Source organism: Myotis myotis, unplaced genomic scaffold (assembly GCF_014108235.1).
Source record: "Myotis myotis isolate mMyoMyo1 unplaced genomic scaffold, mMyoMyo1.p scaffold_m19_p_14, whole genome shotgun sequence".
NCBI lineage: Eukaryota > Metazoa > Chordata > Mammalia > Chiroptera > Vespertilionidae > Myotis > Myotis myotis.
Genome location: NW_023416318.1, coordinates 19,586,482 through 19,604,389, shown reverse-complemented (window position 1 = coordinate 19,604,389; position 17,908 = coordinate 19,586,482). Strand labels below are relative to the sequence as shown.

Sequence of the window (17,908 nt, the reverse complement as noted above, 5' to 3'; positions counted from 1 at the left end):
TTCTTAACAGTTGTGTTTATGACTGAGATGGTTTCCAGACTCAGAAAAGCTTTACAAAGGATGATGCTAGCAAAGAGGCATTAGGTTCTCTAATAGGCTTATACCTTGATAATCATATTAATGGCATTGTCTCATGCTTGATGCTACAATTATGGGCCTCTCCTCTTGCATGCAGTTTTGCAGTTTGATAATAATTAGGAGTATGATTTTGCATTTCTCCTTAATGAAAGTTCCATTCACCAAAATAACATGATGATCCTAATAGAGATGACCATTCCCTTCAAATTGCTGACCTTATATCCCATTGCAATGTCATATACAAGCTGGACTTTACTAACCTGGGAATTCTGAATTTTTCTAGCACCAAGACTCTGTGGGATATGGAGCAAATCCCTTGGAATCACGATATTGGTTTCTGGTATCTTCATCTGATAATAAGGTTTTATGTTTCTCTGTTGTTGCAAAGTCAAAGTAATCTTGGAGGAGAAAGGGTTTGCTTTAGGAGCCAGATAATTTTTAGCCTGTAACTCAATTGTTTAACATTCATGATATTATCTCTAGTGTCAGGTGTTTGGCCTCTAGAAAGCTACTTTAGGGGCCTTCTTTTTCTCATTTGCAAGTGCCAAAGGATTTGGACTGGAATCCTAAGAATGATTCCACCTTTCCATTAGTAATTAATATTTTAACCATTGACAGAGGCGGCTGTTTTTTCCTGTAGTTTTCATGGCCCCACCTGGGACTGATTAACAGACTACCACAACACTGCTATCCTTCTGGAACAACCTAAGTGCATAGCATATATGAGATTTGGGGATTTGTGCTGCTGATGCTACCCTCAGAACTCAGCTCAAATGTCACGTCTTGCCTCTTGGATTTCTCAGACAAATGGGACTCTATACTCCCTTTGGCCCATATCACATCTGTAATTATATAATTGATAGTGCATTTAAATGTTTAGCCCTCCTCTCTCCAGGTAGACTGTGAGCTCCAAGAAGGAAGAGTTTGCCTGCCATGTTCACCACTCCAGTGCCTAGCCCTGTGCTGTGCCCCTATAGATGGTCAACACATATTTGTTAAATATATGAATATTTAATTTAAATAACTAAATAACACATCTTTACCTAATGATAATGGACTTAAGCCCCAACTCAAGAGTAAAGACTACAGCCAAGTGGGTGCGGGATTTAGTCCCCAAAGACAGTGTAACTATTACAGATACACTTTCAGCTGCATTAATTAATAGCTCAATGGAGAGAATGCCCTTATTTTTTAAATTTCAGGGCTTGCACAGCTTTTGGCAGCTGCAAAGGATACAAGCTAATTTCCTTGTTGGCTGCCAGCTGACAGTGTAGCAGTTCCTTAACTAAAAACTCCTTGGCTAGCAGTTCCTGAAAGTCTGTCTGTGGCTAGTGGGAGTGCAGTTAAAGGGAAGACACATACGCATAGAAACAATATTACCCATCCGATGGCACCGAAAAATCTTCAGATGTTAGTGTTCAACCATAGCAATTAAAGAACAGCTTAAAGGTACTTTATTTAAACCAAGGAACATGGACTCAGAATTAATTATTTTGACACAAAATGTAAGATCTAGACTTCATTTGTTTATTAATTAATACTTTCTGTAGAGTTCTTAAAGATATTCTAATTTCTAGACAATGTTTATTAGCTTTCTAAATTATGAAAGTTAATATACTGGAAAAATACAAAATTTAAAGTCAGTAAAGATATAAAATTCATTTCTCCTCCTCCAACACCCCTATCCCACACCTGGGGTTAACCAGGATTACCAGTCAGTGTGCACCCTTCCAGATGTTTTTCTATGAATACGCAAAAATAGCTTGTTTCTTGGACATTATGTCGTACTCTTAGGAGAATCATGTGATCAATATAAAAGCAAAAAGGCCTGGAGGCACAAATCAAAACTTTCCTAGATCTGACTGAGAAGTCCTGTTTCTAGTGGAACCGTGTGGCTCAGTGCATCTAGCAAAGCGCTCTTCTTTCGCGCTAGTTTAAAACTGAGTGGGCAGAGCTCATAGGTGCCTGAAATTCCTATGGAAACAATTTTGGGCTAATTCCGCCTCAGATAGTCTTCTAAAAAAATGCAAATAGTCGAGGGTGGAGTGTCCTTAATTCCTCAGTCAGATTATCTAAAAGGGGAACGCTGCTCTTTTCCCGTAGAGAAAAGGACCAAAGGAGGTGAGGCGGCTTTCCAATACGCCTGGGGCCAGGCTTGCCTTCCGGCGGGACGCACTCGGGACAAGCTGGCTGCGCGGGGCCTTTCCAACCAGGGCAGCCTCTCCCGGTCGCTCTGCGCTCACCTGGGGTCCCCAAGGTTGTGTCAACAGCGGCTCGGACTCCGCTTAGAATGCAGTGCTCTGGCGAGCCCTTGGGGGCGCTGGCGCTGGGCTCAGGCAGTGCGCCTGTGGTCCCCCGAGTTCGGGCCGGTGGCTGTCTTTGGCGCCAAGCCCCCACCATCACCGGGGAGCCGGTGGGGGTGGTGGTGGTGGTGGTGGTGGTGGTGGTGGTGGTGGTGGTGGTGGTGTGTGTGTGTGTGTGTGTGTTAGAGTTCAGCCATTTAGGTCGCACCTGGGTATACGCCCTGCCCCTTGGGCCCCGGCGCGGGTTCGAGGCCCAGCCTCTGGGAACTTTGCGTTTCCGTTTCCCGAGACACCCGTGGATCCTCGAGGAAACCTGCAGGACACCGCAAGGGGAACCAAAACTTCCCCCTCACCACGTCCCAAGCAGCTTCACAAGCCTGAGCTAGGGTGGCAGTGGCAAATAGGGCGCCACCCGTAGGCCTTGGAATCTAGGACACCATTTGGGCACCTAAGAACGGTGGGTGGAAAGCATTGGTCAAGTCCCGCTTTGGCCCTGATTCCTGCCCCCACCTTCCACGGTGGAACCTCGGGTTTTGCGGGGACGCCGCCGTCCCAGCCCTTGAGGTATGGCCGGTCCGGGGTAGGTCAGGTCACAAACTGGCTCTGGCCAAAAAGGGTCACTGGGGCCCCAACGAGGCCATGTGTTTAGCTCCCCAAAGTCAGACGTTCTCCAAGGGGGGCGACCTGCAGCTGAGGGTTTGGGTTGGGTAGGAAAGGGAATATCGTTCTTTTGAACTTCTAGTTGCCCCACTTTCCCGAAGGGTCTACTTTTGGGGTCGCTTCCCTCCAGCGTCGCTTGGTGCTTCCCAGGTGTGGTGCTGGGCAGCCCGGAGGAGCGCCAGCCTGGGTGGGTCCTGGGCTCCGACTAGCTGACAGTCGGCAGCAGGGCCTTTCCCAAACTTGGGGCGCCGGGCGGCGGGCGGGGCTGGGAGGTGACGCGAGGGGTGGTGCCGGGCCCGATTGGCCTGTCGGGCGGGGCGGGGCGCGCCCGGGAGCCCAGGGCGGGGACGAGGCGGGGAGCGGATCCCGAGCGAGGCGCAGCTGCCGTGACGGCAACAAGTGCGGGAGCCCAGCCGAGCCGGCGCTGTTCCCGTCGCCGACCCCGACGGGCCGCCAGTCGCGGGCGCAACGCATGGAGCGTGAGCGGCGGCGGTCGCCGGGCTGAGCCGCGCCGAGCGGCCGGGACGTGGATGTGGCCGCGATATCCCGCCCCCGCCCCGCTGAGCAGAAGCTGCTGCCGGACAAGGTAGGGCCGAGCGGGTGTGCACCCCGCCGCTTCCCTCTCCCCCGACTTCCCCAGGCCAGCTCCGCTCCCGCAAACTGCTCCCTGTAACCCCCCACCGCACCGCAGCCACTGGCCTCCGCTTCTCCAGTCCTAACCTCGTTCTTCGCCGGCTCCGGCTTCGTCCCGGCGGAGGGAACAGCCCCAGGTGGCTCCTGCCGCATTTCGCGTCCTCCCACCCCCACCCCACCCCACCCCCACCCCCACCCCCTCTCTGCGCCGCCTTCCTCACCTTGGACTGGAAGAGGCCAGGGAAATCCCACGGCAGCTTGTTGCCCCATCCCATCCTCACCTCCGGACCCGGGGATCCGGGACATCCCCTCCGCCCCACTGCACCCCAACTTCCGGGGGAGCCCTCGCCGGGGTGCTGCAGGCACGGTGAAGGGGCGTGTGGGGCCGGGCGTCCTCTTCGGGGTTGCTCCGGCATTTTGGGGAGTAGGGCCGCGCGTGAAGTCGCGCCCGCACCCTCGCACCCCGCACCGGCACTGCGCCGGTCTCCCGTGCCGCAGGGGGAGATCAGGTGTTTCGTGAGCCCAAGAGCCGCCACGGCCTGTCCCCACCTCCAGCTGCCTGCCACTGCCACCTCCGGGTCCCCACAGACTGTTTTCTGCGAAACTTAGGGAGAACCTTTCGCTTTGACCTCTAAAAAAATATTCCACAGCGCCCGCGTTGAATGATTAACCAGGCTGAGACCTGGGGAGGGGGGGCGGTGCTGCGGGGAGCGTGCAGCCGGCCTCTGCAAAACACCTCCCGGGAGTAGGCGCGGGGAGGGGGGGGCACTTCGTCCTCTGTGGGCGCTGGTCCTGGCGGCTCCCCGGGGACGGCAGGCGGTCCCTTCTGGAGGCAATAAAACTTAATTTCCAGGCCACAACACTTGACACTCTGAGCTGGGGAGCCCCACTCCCCATGAACTCCCCACAAGTTGCACAGCGTGAAAGCGCATCTGTGAAAATGACATGGACATGTAAATCCCTGGTTGTCGAGGAGACTCTCTCATTCCTGCCTGAGACGTGGGAGTGGTATGTTGGTCTTTGCTCCCCTACCACTCATGGCCTCCTGGACGCCCGCCCGCCCCCCATCTTCGTAGGACGATGGTTTAGAACAGTTATATTCTCCTGCCTCTCCCTTTTTGGAGGCTTGCTTTAGATTTCAGATTGCGAAGCCCGTTGTTGGAAATGAGCTTCTACTTGTAATAAATTTTTCCAGTGTAATTGTGCCTCCGAAGGTGGTGGGATGGTTAACGAGGAGGCCAGCTGAGCCCGGACTGGGACTAGAAAGGCGGGGACAGAGGTGATCTCAGCCAAGGGCTCTCTGGCCGCTTCGTGGTCGCGCCCATGCAGATCTTGACAACTGACCCAAGGTCTGGGCGGTCACTTCCCACTGTCCTAGTTTTCACTTCTGTTTCTTTTGAATAGAGGTTCTTAAGCCTGGTGGAATTTGGGAGAGTTTTACACAGAGTCTCTGTACTCTTAAATCAGATTAGGTTTTAAGACCAGGTTGAGTAAACCTTTCTCTGCTGCCCAGCCTTATCAAATGTCTTTATCTTTAGATCTTTTTGAAACGACTTTTTCAGTTTGGAATACAGCTTTTCCCACTTAGGAATCTACCTACAGCAAGTGGTCACTGCTTTCCATTTAGATTTTTGTGCAGATGGCAGGTGTGTATGGTGAAAGGTCTAATTCTCCACGAAAGTTCAAAGTTTCCACCCTCACTGTTCACTAATCTTGATTCTATCCGGTACTGTTCAGTGATCCTGGGCAAGTTTAGCATCCCTGCCTCATTTTCCATATCTGGTTTTGGGGATGGTAATGTCTGTTCTACCAGGTAGTTTTTGAGAGCAAATAGTTTGCCTAACTGCATCATGGCAGTTAAGAAGTGCTTAATGAGTGGTGGACATTGTGCCATCAGTATAGAAGTTCCTCCATGCATCAACTTCCCCTAGAAGGAAAAACAGTAAAGAAGGAAAAACAGTAACTGTGGTAGAAACCGTTTGGATTTGTCTGACTGAAAGATACTAAAGTTGCTAAAAATAGGAAAGTGAAACTTGATAATTTATGGTTGATTTTTCCCCTGTACATTTTGTTTAAATGGGTGGCTTTTTTTTTTTTTTTTAATAAAAGAGTTACATTAGGAAATTAATGTGTCTAAAAATTCTTAATCATTTTGCTTTTCATGAGGCACTGCTGGTACAAAGCTAAGATATTCTTTTTTTTTAAAATTTTGTTTTATTGCTTCAAGTATTACAAAGAGTATTACATATGTCTCCCCCCCCCCCCCCCTTGACATTCCCCCAGCTTCCCCTACCCCCCAGTGTCTTGTGTCCATTAAGCTAAGATATTCGTGATTGAAATATGTGGGTCTTTTCCAACTGATTAAGGGGTAAGAAAAAAGGTGGTGACTCTTTAGTTTCACAAAGAAACTTTGAAACTTTAAGTTTTAGTTTTCTGGTAATGCTGGTTTAAAAAAGCAACAAAAAGGAACATAATTTGGGGATGCTGACCCAGAGCTGTGAAAGTGCCTGAAGCACTTTCTGTTCTTAACATACTGGGTCAGTGCTTTTAATTCTTTCTAATTTGCTTAATAGCTACAATATTTGACTCTACTCAGAGGTGTTTTTTTGACAGTTTTATTGGACATTTTATGAAAGACTAAAAATTAATAAATGCAAACAGTTACTTTTATAAACATTGAGATTCTTGATCTGGGATAACATTTGGTTATGTAACCTATTACAATACATCAATGGTGGTGTATAAATTACCAGTACTGAAAATTTTTCATAAAAGGCCTTTTGATCTTCGATATGCAGATGCCCAGGGGAAACAAAAATCATTTCAGTCCATTGCCTGCCATTTCTAGTGTGCACAGAAGGTTAAAATGTGAATTAAACTGGACTCTGACAATTTGCAAGTTGGGTTTCCTGAAAGCACCTAAGAAAGACCGCAGCACATAACCCCAACAGGTGTGGATCCAGCTGCCTTCTCCCTAACCCCCAAGGTGTGATAACTGTTCCTAGTTGCTTGCCAAATATGTCTCCACTTTGTAGGGAGAATAAATTCCTCTCTCTGGGGAGGCAATTACTGTAAGAGGTGTGCGCGTATGTGTCGGATAAAGCTTTCAGAGAATTGATGTAATGATTTCATCATCAAAGGCCGGTGATGAGGTTTTGCTAGTCTGAACAAAACTTCTGTGGGAAGAGCTTGTTACCTGATGAAGAATTTGTTATTAGAGCATAGGTTTCACAATTATTTTACTGCTGGGAAAAGTTATTTGTATGAGTTTTCTGTTTGTTACAACTCTTAGTTGAGATTTTGCACTCACGGTGAGTTTTATCCTCCTTGCCCATTAGCTTTGTCTTCTTGTCTTGTTTTAATTCTTGTAACAAAAAAATAAAACTTCTTTTGAGAGTTAGCATTGTTGATAAAGTTATAACATAGGTCTTGAAATATTTGCTGTAATTTTAGGTTTAGGTATTTGCATAGATAGCTCTATGAATATTGTTACAAATTATTCTGTGCATCCGTGAACATTCCCTTGGAGCAGGGTTTAAAATTGTTTTTATTCAGCCTGGCTGCTGTTGGTTCAGTGGTTGAGTGTAGGCCTTTGTACCCGGAGATCACCGTTGGATTCCAGCTCAGGGAATGTACCTGTGTTTCTGACTCGATCCCCAGTAGGGGGCGTGCAGGAAGCAGCTGATCAATGATTCTCTCTCATCGATATTTCTCTCTCTCCCTCTCCCTTCCTCTCTGAAATCAATAAAAAATACATTAGAATAAAATCAATAAAAAATTGCTTTTATTCTGATGTGGCTACAGAGGGGAAATTCCAAGTAGCCAGGAAATTGATACTGTCTACTTTTCATTTTGTGGCATCTAAAAATACATTTATTATTCTAATTTCTTCACTCTGGCATGGTTAGGATGTATGTTGCTTACCAGAATGTTTTAAAAAACTGATAATCTAAGAGAATCAACTTTAGATTGTGGCTATGTTCCGTCAGTGTGGCTATGTGGTGATTTCGTGGTTAAGAGCTTGGAGTCGATCAAATGAGGATTTTTTTTTTTTTTAAGCTGGAGGTAGAGCAAACAGTGAAGTGTGTGAAGTGCACTAACATTAAGTGTGAAACTCATGGATGTGTGTCCACCTCCTATCACGAAGTAAATGTTTTCAGTAGCCCGGAATGTGCCTGTGCTCCTTCTGGTCAGTGTGCATTCACGGGGGAACGGATATTCTGACTTATATCATCTTAGGTGTGACTCACGTCATCACAGATTGGTTTTGTCTGTTCTTGAAATTCAAATAAGTGGAATCACAGAATCATACAGTGTGTAGTCTTTTGTGGAACAAACCTGGATTTGAGTTCCATTTTGCAACTTACCGTGTGACTGTGGTTATGGTGTGACTAAGTGACTTACCCGCTCTGAATCTCAGTTTCTCATTTGTGAAATGATAAAGTTATAAAGGTTTCTTATTGAAACTTAGAGGCCAAATCTTGATTCAACACTCTGTTGATCTAGCATTTAGCTTACTAGTAAATAAGGCATATTATTTCTTACTAGTTGATCCCTTATTATTTTTAATTGACATTTCCTCTGTAAGTCATGAGATGACAGTCATTGAAATGTCCCATTCAGAGCTGATGGGCCACGTGTGTGATATGATCTGGTGTGGAGGAGGGTGCAGTGATGACAGCTAGTTTACGCTCTATTAAAGGCCCATGGAAGAGTTTAGTTTCAGTAAGAGGCATCAGTAAGTGCCCAGGATGCCCAGAACAAAATTTACAGCTTTATGTTTTGTGAAATAATTATTTCAGAAGTGAAAGCACAGGGCCAGTTGTTAATGTGTGCTTCAGACAAGCCACTTAAAACGTTTTCAACTTTTATAATCTTACTCTATAAGTGGTATATATCCAGTGGGCTCATGTCCCCAGTGTTCTGATGGTTTTATTGGATACTTTTTTGGGAGTCATTTTACAAATTTTTAATTGAGTTTATTGGGGTGACATTGATTAATAAAATTATATAGGTTTCAGGTGTACAATTCTATAATACATCATCTGTATATTGTATTGTGTGTTCACCACCCCAAATCAAGTCTCTTTGTGTCATCAATTATCTCCTCTTCTACCTACACCCACCCACCCCACCCTTCTCATTTTCTCTGGTAATCACCATACTGTTGTCTGTGTATATGAGTATCTTTTTTTTCCCCTGCTTAATTCCTTCACCTATTTCACCCAGCTTCCCAACCCCCCTCTCCTCCAACAGCTGTCAGTCTGTTTCTATATTGAGTCTGTTGTTTGTTATTTTGTTCATTAGGTTCCACATGTAATTAAAATCATATATGGTATTTGCCTTCTCTGACTGTCTTATTTCTCTTAGCATAATACTTCTCCATGCCCATCCATGTTGTTGCAAATGGTAAGATTTCCTTTTTTTTTTTTTTTTTTTAAGGCCAAGTAGTATTCCATTGTGTAAATGTACCACAGCTTTTTTATCCACTCATCTACTGATAGGCACTTGCACTGCTTCCAAATCTTGGTTATTGTAAATAATGCTGCAGTGAACATAGGGATGCATATATTCTTTTAGATCAGTATTTTGGGTTTCTTCGGATATATTCCCAGAAGTGGAATCTCTGGGTCACATGGCAGTTCCATTTTAATTTTATTTTTTTAAAATATATTTTATTGATCTTTTACAGAGAGGAGGGTAGAGGGACAGAGAGTTAGAAACATGGATGAGAGAGAAACATCGATCAGCCGCCTCCTGCATGCCCCCCCGCCCCCCCCCCCCCCCCCCCCGCTGGGGATGTGCCCGCAACCCAGGTACATGCCCTTGACCGGAATCGAACCCGGGACCCTTGAGTCCGCAGGCCGACGCTCCATCTGCTGAGCCAAACCGGTTAGGGCGGCAGTTCCATTTTTAAATGTTTGGGGAAACTCCATACTGTTTTCCACAGTGGCTGCACCAATGTGCATTCCCACCAACAGTGCACAAGGGTTCCCCTCTCTCCACATGCTCACCAACACTTATTATTTGTTGATTTATTGATGATAGCCATTCTGACAGATATGAGGTGATATCTTATTGTGGTTGGTTTTAATTTGCATTTCTCTGATGATTACTGATGTTGAGCATCTTTTCATATGTCTATTGGCCATCTGTATGTCCTCTTTGGAGTAATGTCTGTTCAGGTCCTTTGTCCATTTTTAAATTGGACTGCTTGTATGTCCAAGATTTCACTGCCTGTTTTTCATCTAGGATTTTTATAGTTTTGATTCTTACATTTAAGTCTTTAATACATTTTGAGTTTATTCTGTATGGTGTAAGAAGGTGACCTAATTTCATTTTTTTGCATATATCTGTTCCATTTTCCCAACATCATTTACTGAATAGACTATCTTTATCCTATATGCTCTTGTCTCTTTTGTTGAACAGTAATTGACTATAAAAGCATGGATTTATTTCTGGGCTCTTCATTTTGTTTCATTGATCAATATGCCTGTTTTTATGCCAATACCATGCTGTTTTGATGTCCTTGTTGTTATATCAGGTAGCGTGATTCCTCCAATCTTGTTGTTCTTTCTCAAGATTGCTGTGGTTATTTGGGGTTTTGTGTGGTTCCATATAAATTTTTGGAATATTTGTTCTAGTTCTGTGAAATATCATGATAGGAATTGCATTCAATCTATAAATTGCTTTGGGTAGCATTGACATTTTAATAGTGTTGACTTTTCCTATCCATGAACACAGTATGTGTTTTCACTTATTTGTATTTCATTTTCTTTCTTCAGTGTCTTATAATTTTTCAAGTACATGTCTTTTGGTATTTTAAATGTTTAAATGCAATTGTAAATGGGATGGTTTTTTAGTTTCCCTTTCTGGTAGTTCATTATTGGTGTATAAAAATGCAACTGATTTCTGGATATTTATTTTGTATCCTGCTACTTTACTGAATACATTTATCAGTCCTAGTAATTTTTTGGTGGAATCTTTAGGATTCTCTATACAGTATCACGTCATCTGCAAATAATGACAGTTTTACTTCTTCCTTTCCAATTTGGATGCCTTTTATTTCTTCTTCTTGTTTGATTGCTGTGCTTAGAACTCCCAGTACTATGTTGAATCAGTGGTGAAAGCAGACATCCCTGTTTGTTCCTGATCTTAAGGGAAATGCTTTTACTTTTTGCCCATTGAGTATGATGTTGTCTGTGAGTTTGTCATACATTTTATTTACATTGAGGTATGTTCCCTCTATATCCACTTTGCTGAGAATTTTTAATATAAATGAGTGCTAGATTTTAACAGATGCTTTTCCCGCATCTATGGATATGATCATGTGTTTTTTATTCTTCATTTTGTTTATGTGGTGTATCACATCTATTGATTTGCGAATAAATGTACCATCTTTGCATCCCCAGAATAAATCCCACTTGATCATAGTGTATGATCTTTAAAAAAAATATATATAAATTTTAACTTCAGAGAGGAAGAGAGAAGGAGAGAGATAGAAACATCAATGATGAAAGAGAATCATTGATCGGCTGCCTCCTGTACGCCCCCTACTGGGGATTGAACCTGTCACCCGGGCATGTGCCCTTGACGGGAATTGAACCCGGGCCCTTCAGTCCACATGCTCTATACATTGAGTGAAACCAGCTAGGGCTGCATCTGTACACTTCTTAAACGAGCTTAGGAAAAACACATTGCCACCACTTGAGACAAATTGAAAACAGATTGTGTGGCCCTGTGTAGAGAAACCTGGCAGAGAGGGCAGGAGGCTCTGAAGGCCTAGGTTCAAGTCTATTCTCACCCTGGCTCCTACTTATGGCTGTACCATTGTCAGGAGTGCTGGGCCGCAGTCCCTCAGAGGGACACCTGGCTTCAGATTGCAGTAGCTGAGATGGAAAGCCTGTTCTTGGAACGCCCCGCCCCATAAGACCTCAAGTTGATATATAATGAAATGGCAGTTCCTTCACTTGGAGCATGCATTGATTGAGTACTTAGTGTATGCTTAGCACAGTGCTTGGCCCCATGTGTATTCCTAGGTGGGTCAGGCACAGTTCTTGCGCTCAAGGAATTAGCAGTCTGGTAGAAACTAACCAGAAACTGATGAAACCGTGCTTACTAGAGGGAGAAGCAAAGTGCCCTGTTGGGGCAGCTGTGAAAGGCTTCCCGAGGAAGTGGTGTTTGGGCTTAGCCATCAAAGGGTGAATACTCTTCAGGGGCAGAGAAAGACGGGTGGGGCCGTGGGGATGGCAGGCTTGTGGCAGTGTGTCTGGGGGAAACAGCAGATGTGATCCCCTGGGTTTTGGGGGCAGGGTGCTTAGGAAGGGATAACAGGACACAGTGCAGCCTCGATGACCCTGCAGAGAAGTGGCACTTGATGGTTACGGAGGTCATGGTGAGCTGGAAAGTTCTCGTGAAGAGAGTGTAGTGACATGTCATGGTCAGGTGTGTGTTTTGGAAGATGAGCTTGAGGTGAAAGTGAAGCAGGTGTGACCGTGGGCCTGGGTCATGTGACGGCCTCCTGGTGGGCTCCCTGCTTCCTATTTGCCCCACAACCGTATATTCTCAGAAAGAAGTTGGAGGAATCTTTAAATGTATAAAGTGAAATTACTTCATACATTTCTCTATTCGGAATCCTCTAGTGCAGTGGTTCTCAACCTTGGGTGCACATTAGAATCACCTGGGAATTTTTTAAAATCCTGATTTCTGGGCCTCATCCTCCGGAAATTCTGTTTCTTTGTTATGGGGTGCGGCCACAACATTGGGGCGGTAGTAGAGGCCAGCAGTGTTAGGTATCGTGGACAGTCAGGAGAGGCCAAGGACTGCGAAGGTTCTAGAGGGTGAGGGGGACTGGGAAAGTCATGGCACAACATAGGGCGTGACTCTTTGAGGAGGTTGGCAGAGAGGAAAAGAGCCTGTGCCTGAGCCCCTGGAGGGAGAGCTGGAGCTGGAGACAGTGGAGGTGGCCACGGAAGCAGGACCCCAGGGAGCAGCAAGAGATGGTAATCTTGGGGCTGTGACTTACTGAAAGGGTGACGACTGGTCCATGTGGAGAACTTAAAGTAGATTTTGGTCCCAGAGCTGACCTCAAGTAGCTTTGTAACCATGACAACCACTTAGTAGCTTCTGTTCCCTCCTCCCACCCCACCCCGGAAGAAAAAGCCTGCATTGCCAGCCTCACCCACTGATTGTTTGCATCCAGTGCAGTCGTGAATACGAAAGTATTAGCGCTCCAGCAAGGCTATCTCTATGAACCATAAGTTTGCTGCGACTTAAAATTTGTGCTTCAGAATTCTGTTGTTTATTTTCTTTAAAAAGCTCTTAACATCCACCTGCTTCTCTGATCAGGCTATAGCACAATTGTGTTTAAAAAAAAACAAAACACAAAACAAAAACCTTCAGTCGCTCAGATTGTTCATTGGGAAGCCTGATGATGTTTCAGAATCAAATATATTTGTTTAGAATTGAAAGGGTCAAAGTGGGTTTGTTATAACTACCTTTTTTTTTTTTCTAAATATTTAACATTTGGAACAAATGATATATGTTTTTTATGTATTATTTTTATGGTTGAATTTGACACTGCTTTATAAGGAATTTATGTCACTTTTATTCTTGAAGTACCAGTAAATGAGATGCAGCCATTTAAATTTTCTTTTTCCTCCACCACATAAGGAATTATTTTATTCAAATGAACTTAAAATACCTCTCATGAATACTCCTATTTTTAACTGAATGTTTCTCTTCTGATTTTTTTCCTTCACGGTTCTGATGGATTCTCTTTTAAAAAGAATCTTAATAATGAAAAGTTTCAAACAAGTACAGACACAGAGAGTGATATAATGAGGCCCTAGGTGGCCCATGGTTTCAGCATGATGGCCTCTTTTTTTGTCCCTCCCCCACACAGACTAGGAGGTTGTGTAAGCACCACCCAGAGCGGGAGAGCAGGTCCATGCTGGACTCCAGGTGAGGGAGTCATCAGTGTAGAGACAGTAGAAGCTATGGGAGAGAATCGACCCCCAGGGGGAAGTGGGCAGAAGGTGGAAACTCAATACAAGGAAACGCCAGGATTGTTACCCCTGTGATATGTGAAGGTGACATTCACAGACATACTTAAAATTAGGTGACTTACTAGTAAACTGCACTTAAACCTGCTAAGAGGCCCAGTTTCTAAGCTGCTCAGCAGTGTGTCCATATATTAAGCAAACATGTTCTCTTTTATTTTGACATTTGGGAAATTTTTCTTGGCAGGTGACCACAGAGAGCGATGTTACTGTTTTATCTCTCCTTTGAATATGTAGTCAGAGGTTTTGGTTGAACAGACTGATGCCCCTCCCCCGCAAGCCCCCATTGAACATTTGGATAAAAGGCCAAAATGTCACTGTTTGGAGGATATGTATTTTTAATCCATATGACTTACTTTGATATTTTAAAAAACAAGCACCTGTAACTTGTTGAAATTTAACAACACTTGAGAAAGAGAAACGGGTCAGGAACGGAATCTGGGATCTGGGAAGAGGGGACACCATTTTGCTTGCTTGGTACCCCATTCTGAAGTTGCCACCCCAGGGCCGCTTGTCACTAGAAAGGTTGTCTCCTGGGAGGAGGGTGGTCCCGGACTCTGGAGCAGGAGTGGCTTCCCAGGGGAGCCCAATTTATTTATTTATTTATTTATTAGTGTTATTTTTAAATACATTTTTATTGATTTCAGAGAGGAACGAAGAGGGGGAGAGAGATAGAAACATCAATGATGCGAGAGAATCATTGATCGGCTGCCTCCTGCACACCCCACACTGGGGATTGAGTGCCCAACTGGCATGTGCCCTGACTGGCAATTGAACCGTGACCTCCTGGTTCATAGGTCAATCACGGAGCCATGCAGGCTGGGCGGGGGAGCCCAATTTAATTAGGTACTCAGTGTGTGTAGGGAGCATTGCCTGGTGCTCATTTCATGGTTATAGCACGTGTAGGGTGGGGCGCCTCGGTCCTGCATCCCTCAGAGTTGAGGAGAGTGGATCTTGGCTCACCTGGAACCAGTTGGGCTGGGAAGCATTGATGGGTTTGGGGGTGAGTTCTAGGTAATGGGCTCTTGGTATTCCTTTTGAGAGGCTTGTTTGGAGGGAGGGCTAAATATAATGCACTGAGGGAATTGAGGCGGAGGCAGTGGGATTTGAACCTGAACCTTCAAGAATGGGGATGGGATTGAGAAGCAAGAAAATGGACATTTTAGGCTGGGAGAAGCTACATGAGCAAAGGTGTGGGTGGGGAGGACAGCAGTTCTTAGGGGTGCTGAGGCCCCTGGAAGGGGACTTGCAGGTGGCTCACCTGGATCTAGGATCAGGTCTTTGAGAATGCTTAGGGGAGATGCAGATGCTGACCTCCCCTCCACCCTGGCTGTGCCAACCATTCAGTTCATGCCTGGCTTTAGGTTTGACAGCAACTGGGATGGACTTGCTGGCTGGAGTGGCCCATCTGGGCCCCAGTTCCTGCCCCCTCCGTCCACTTTGTCTTGGGAACCTCAGGCAAGTTTTTGGGAATAGTTCACTTATCTGTAAAATGAAGATACCTCAGTAACCACTTCACAGAACTGTATATCCAGTGGGATCCTTTTTTTTTTTTTTAATATATATTTTATTGATTTTTTACAGAGAGGAAGGGAGAGGGATAGAGAGTTAAAACATCGATCAGCTGCCTCCTGCACACCCCCTACTGGGGTTGTGCCCACAGCCAAGGTACATGCCCTTGACCGGATTCGAACCAGGGGCCCTTGAGTCCGCAGGCTGACGCTCTATCCACTGAGCCAAACCAGTTAGGGCTCCAGTGGGATCCTTGACGTGCTTTCTGGCACATGGACAAGCCCTCTGTGGATGGCGGGGGCTGGCGTGCTGTTGTTAATTTGTCTTGTCATAAAAAGTGCCCCTGATAGCTCCATCCCATTTCTTCATTCCTTGTCTTTTTTCTTCCTCCCCCAAGGTATTAGACCTGTTGATTCCTTTTAGTTTAATACAACATTATTTAAGTCTCTGCACATGCCAGTTCTGCACGGTGTTCTGTGATTTCCGTGCATGGTGTTAAAGAGCGAGTCAGGCAGTAATCTCACGGCTGCTTCTCTAAGGCACTCCGCTCGGGGTCCTGGAGCCTGAGGCGCGTGGTGCCTGTTGCTTCTTGGTGTCCCTCCCCGTCATTGTAACCAAAGGCAAGTGCTCACTAAGAAAACACCTTACTGGAAGCCTTCATTCTAACAGCCGAGAAATCGAGACTTCCCAAAGCAGTTATTAAATTATGTAAAATAAATACAGTGAATGTCATTGGTACTAATTTAAGTATTTGTTGAAGTTATAAAAGAAGGCTAACTTTACTATGCTATATGCAGTCCTAACTTGCAGCATGTTTTCTTGATTTGGGGAGGTTATATTTTGGAAGGAAGACAAATGTGAACTTTTATTTATTTGATGAAGATGCTCGCAAACTCTTCATTTGATTTGTGACAAGAATTGCCAAATGCAATTTAATAGAATTGGGCTGGTCGGTGGTTGATTTGAGAGTCTGTAGGATACCTGTTGGAAATGACGTAAGTGAATCTCTGTGCCAGGGGAATTGGCAGCTTGAATTTGGCTGCTCAAGTGCTGAACATTTGGTGATTTTTTTAAAATCTGAAGTTTCGACTTCTGTTTGTGGTCATTCATCACAACCCATGGAATTAAGTGGTGGGGAATGATGTAATTTTTTAAAGCCAATATTAAAACTTTGAGGAAGTTGCCCTAAACGGTTTGGCTCAGTGGATAGAGCGTTGGCTTGTGGACTCAAGGGTCCCAGGTTCAATTCCAGTCAAGGGCATGTACCTTGGTTTCGGGCACATACCCAGTAGGGGGTGTGCAGGAGGCAGCTGATTGATGTTTCTAACTCTCTATTCTTCTCCCTTCCTCTCTGTAAAAAATCAATAAAATATATTTAAAAAAAAAACAAACTTTGAGGAAGTCAGCTTTGTATTTAGTTCAATTAGTCTTTTTTAAGTTTTTAATTTTTATATAGTTGACTTTATCAATTTATTTTTATTGCTTTTAGAGAGAGGAAGGGAGAGAGAGAGAAACATCAGCGATGAGAGAGAATCATCAATCGGCTGCCTCCTGCGTGCCCCCTACTGGGGATCAAGCCCGAAACCCAGGCATATGCCCTGACCAGGAATCGAACCGTGACCTCCTGGTTCATGGGTCCACGATGAACCACTGAGTCACACCGACCAGGCTCAATTAGTCTTTAATTGAAATTTGCATGTATTTACTATGTAAAATGATACTAATCTCTTTTCCAATACTTGTATGAAAATATTCTTTCTTAATCTATTTTCATCAGCTTTTCTATGTATCTATAGGATACAACTGCCCACATAGCAGGCACCAGATAACCCCTCCCCCCTTCCTGCATCAAGATTGCAAACCATGGCCGATGGCCTACTTATTTCCAGAAGCATTTATACAAGGTCACTTTGATAACTTGGTTTATATAATGGAACTTTGTTTCTAGTCCAGCCCTGTAATTTATGCTCATGGGTTTTTATTAATTTTTTTATTTTTATTCATTTTTAATTGCCTTCTTCCTCCCCTCCACCACTCCTTGGGCCTAAGTTTATTTACAGATTTAATTGTATGGGACTGTTTCCTGCAATGTGACCCCAGGTAATGCTGTCCCAGTGGGTGAGGGATGAGGCATTGAGGGGAAAGCACAGACTTGGAAAAGGCTGATGACCCTTATGATGAGAGGTGGTGGGGACCAAGGAGGGGTGGAGGGGAATGAGGGATCGGCAACTAGACAGCCAGGGGTCTGGCGGGGCCTGGAAATGTAGGGCCTGTGTGTGAAATTATTCAGCAATGATTTGTCTAGAGCAGTGTATCAAAAAGATCAAAGAATAAAAGTTGGTGTTCCTTCCTTTACTGCTCCACCCCTTTTATGTCCTTCTTGCCCTCAAATTTATTGCCTGATAGATTGTCTGAGAGGCAGACACCAGAGATGTGGAAATGAACATGGCCCAGCCCCCCCTTTGGAGGGCCACACTTCCTGTAGGTGTGTCAGACTTAACAGCAAGGTGTGATAAGTCAGGTGAATGTGAGTGTGAGGTGGAACAGCTGAGGGGAAGTAATAAAACACACCCACCTGGTGGGAGAGATCCAGGAAGGTGCCTTAAGAGGCGATGCTGGGCATTGAGCTTTTTGTTTTTTTTTATGTTGGGTGGCTTATAA

The 17,908-nt window shown here is 44.9% G+C and overlaps 2 protein-coding genes across 2 annotated transcripts in view; both read left to right on the top strand.

Annotated features, from left to right (window-relative positions):
• Window positions 1-17,908, top strand: part of COMMD1 (copper metabolism domain containing 1) — a 151,198-nt gene that overhangs the window by 120,133 nt on the left and 13,157 nt on the right. The gene's annotated exons all lie outside the window — the stretch shown is intronic.
• Window positions 3,441-17,908, top strand: part of B3GNT2 (UDP-GlcNAc:betaGal beta-1,3-N-acetylglucosaminyltransferase 2) — a 30,063-nt gene continuing 15,595 nt past the window's right edge. Inside the window, exon 1 of the mRNA XM_036334402.1 lies at window positions 3,441-3,627. The gene's annotated coding sequence lies outside the window, so the exon portion shown is untranslated. The remainder of the gene's footprint in view (window positions 3,628-17,908) is intronic.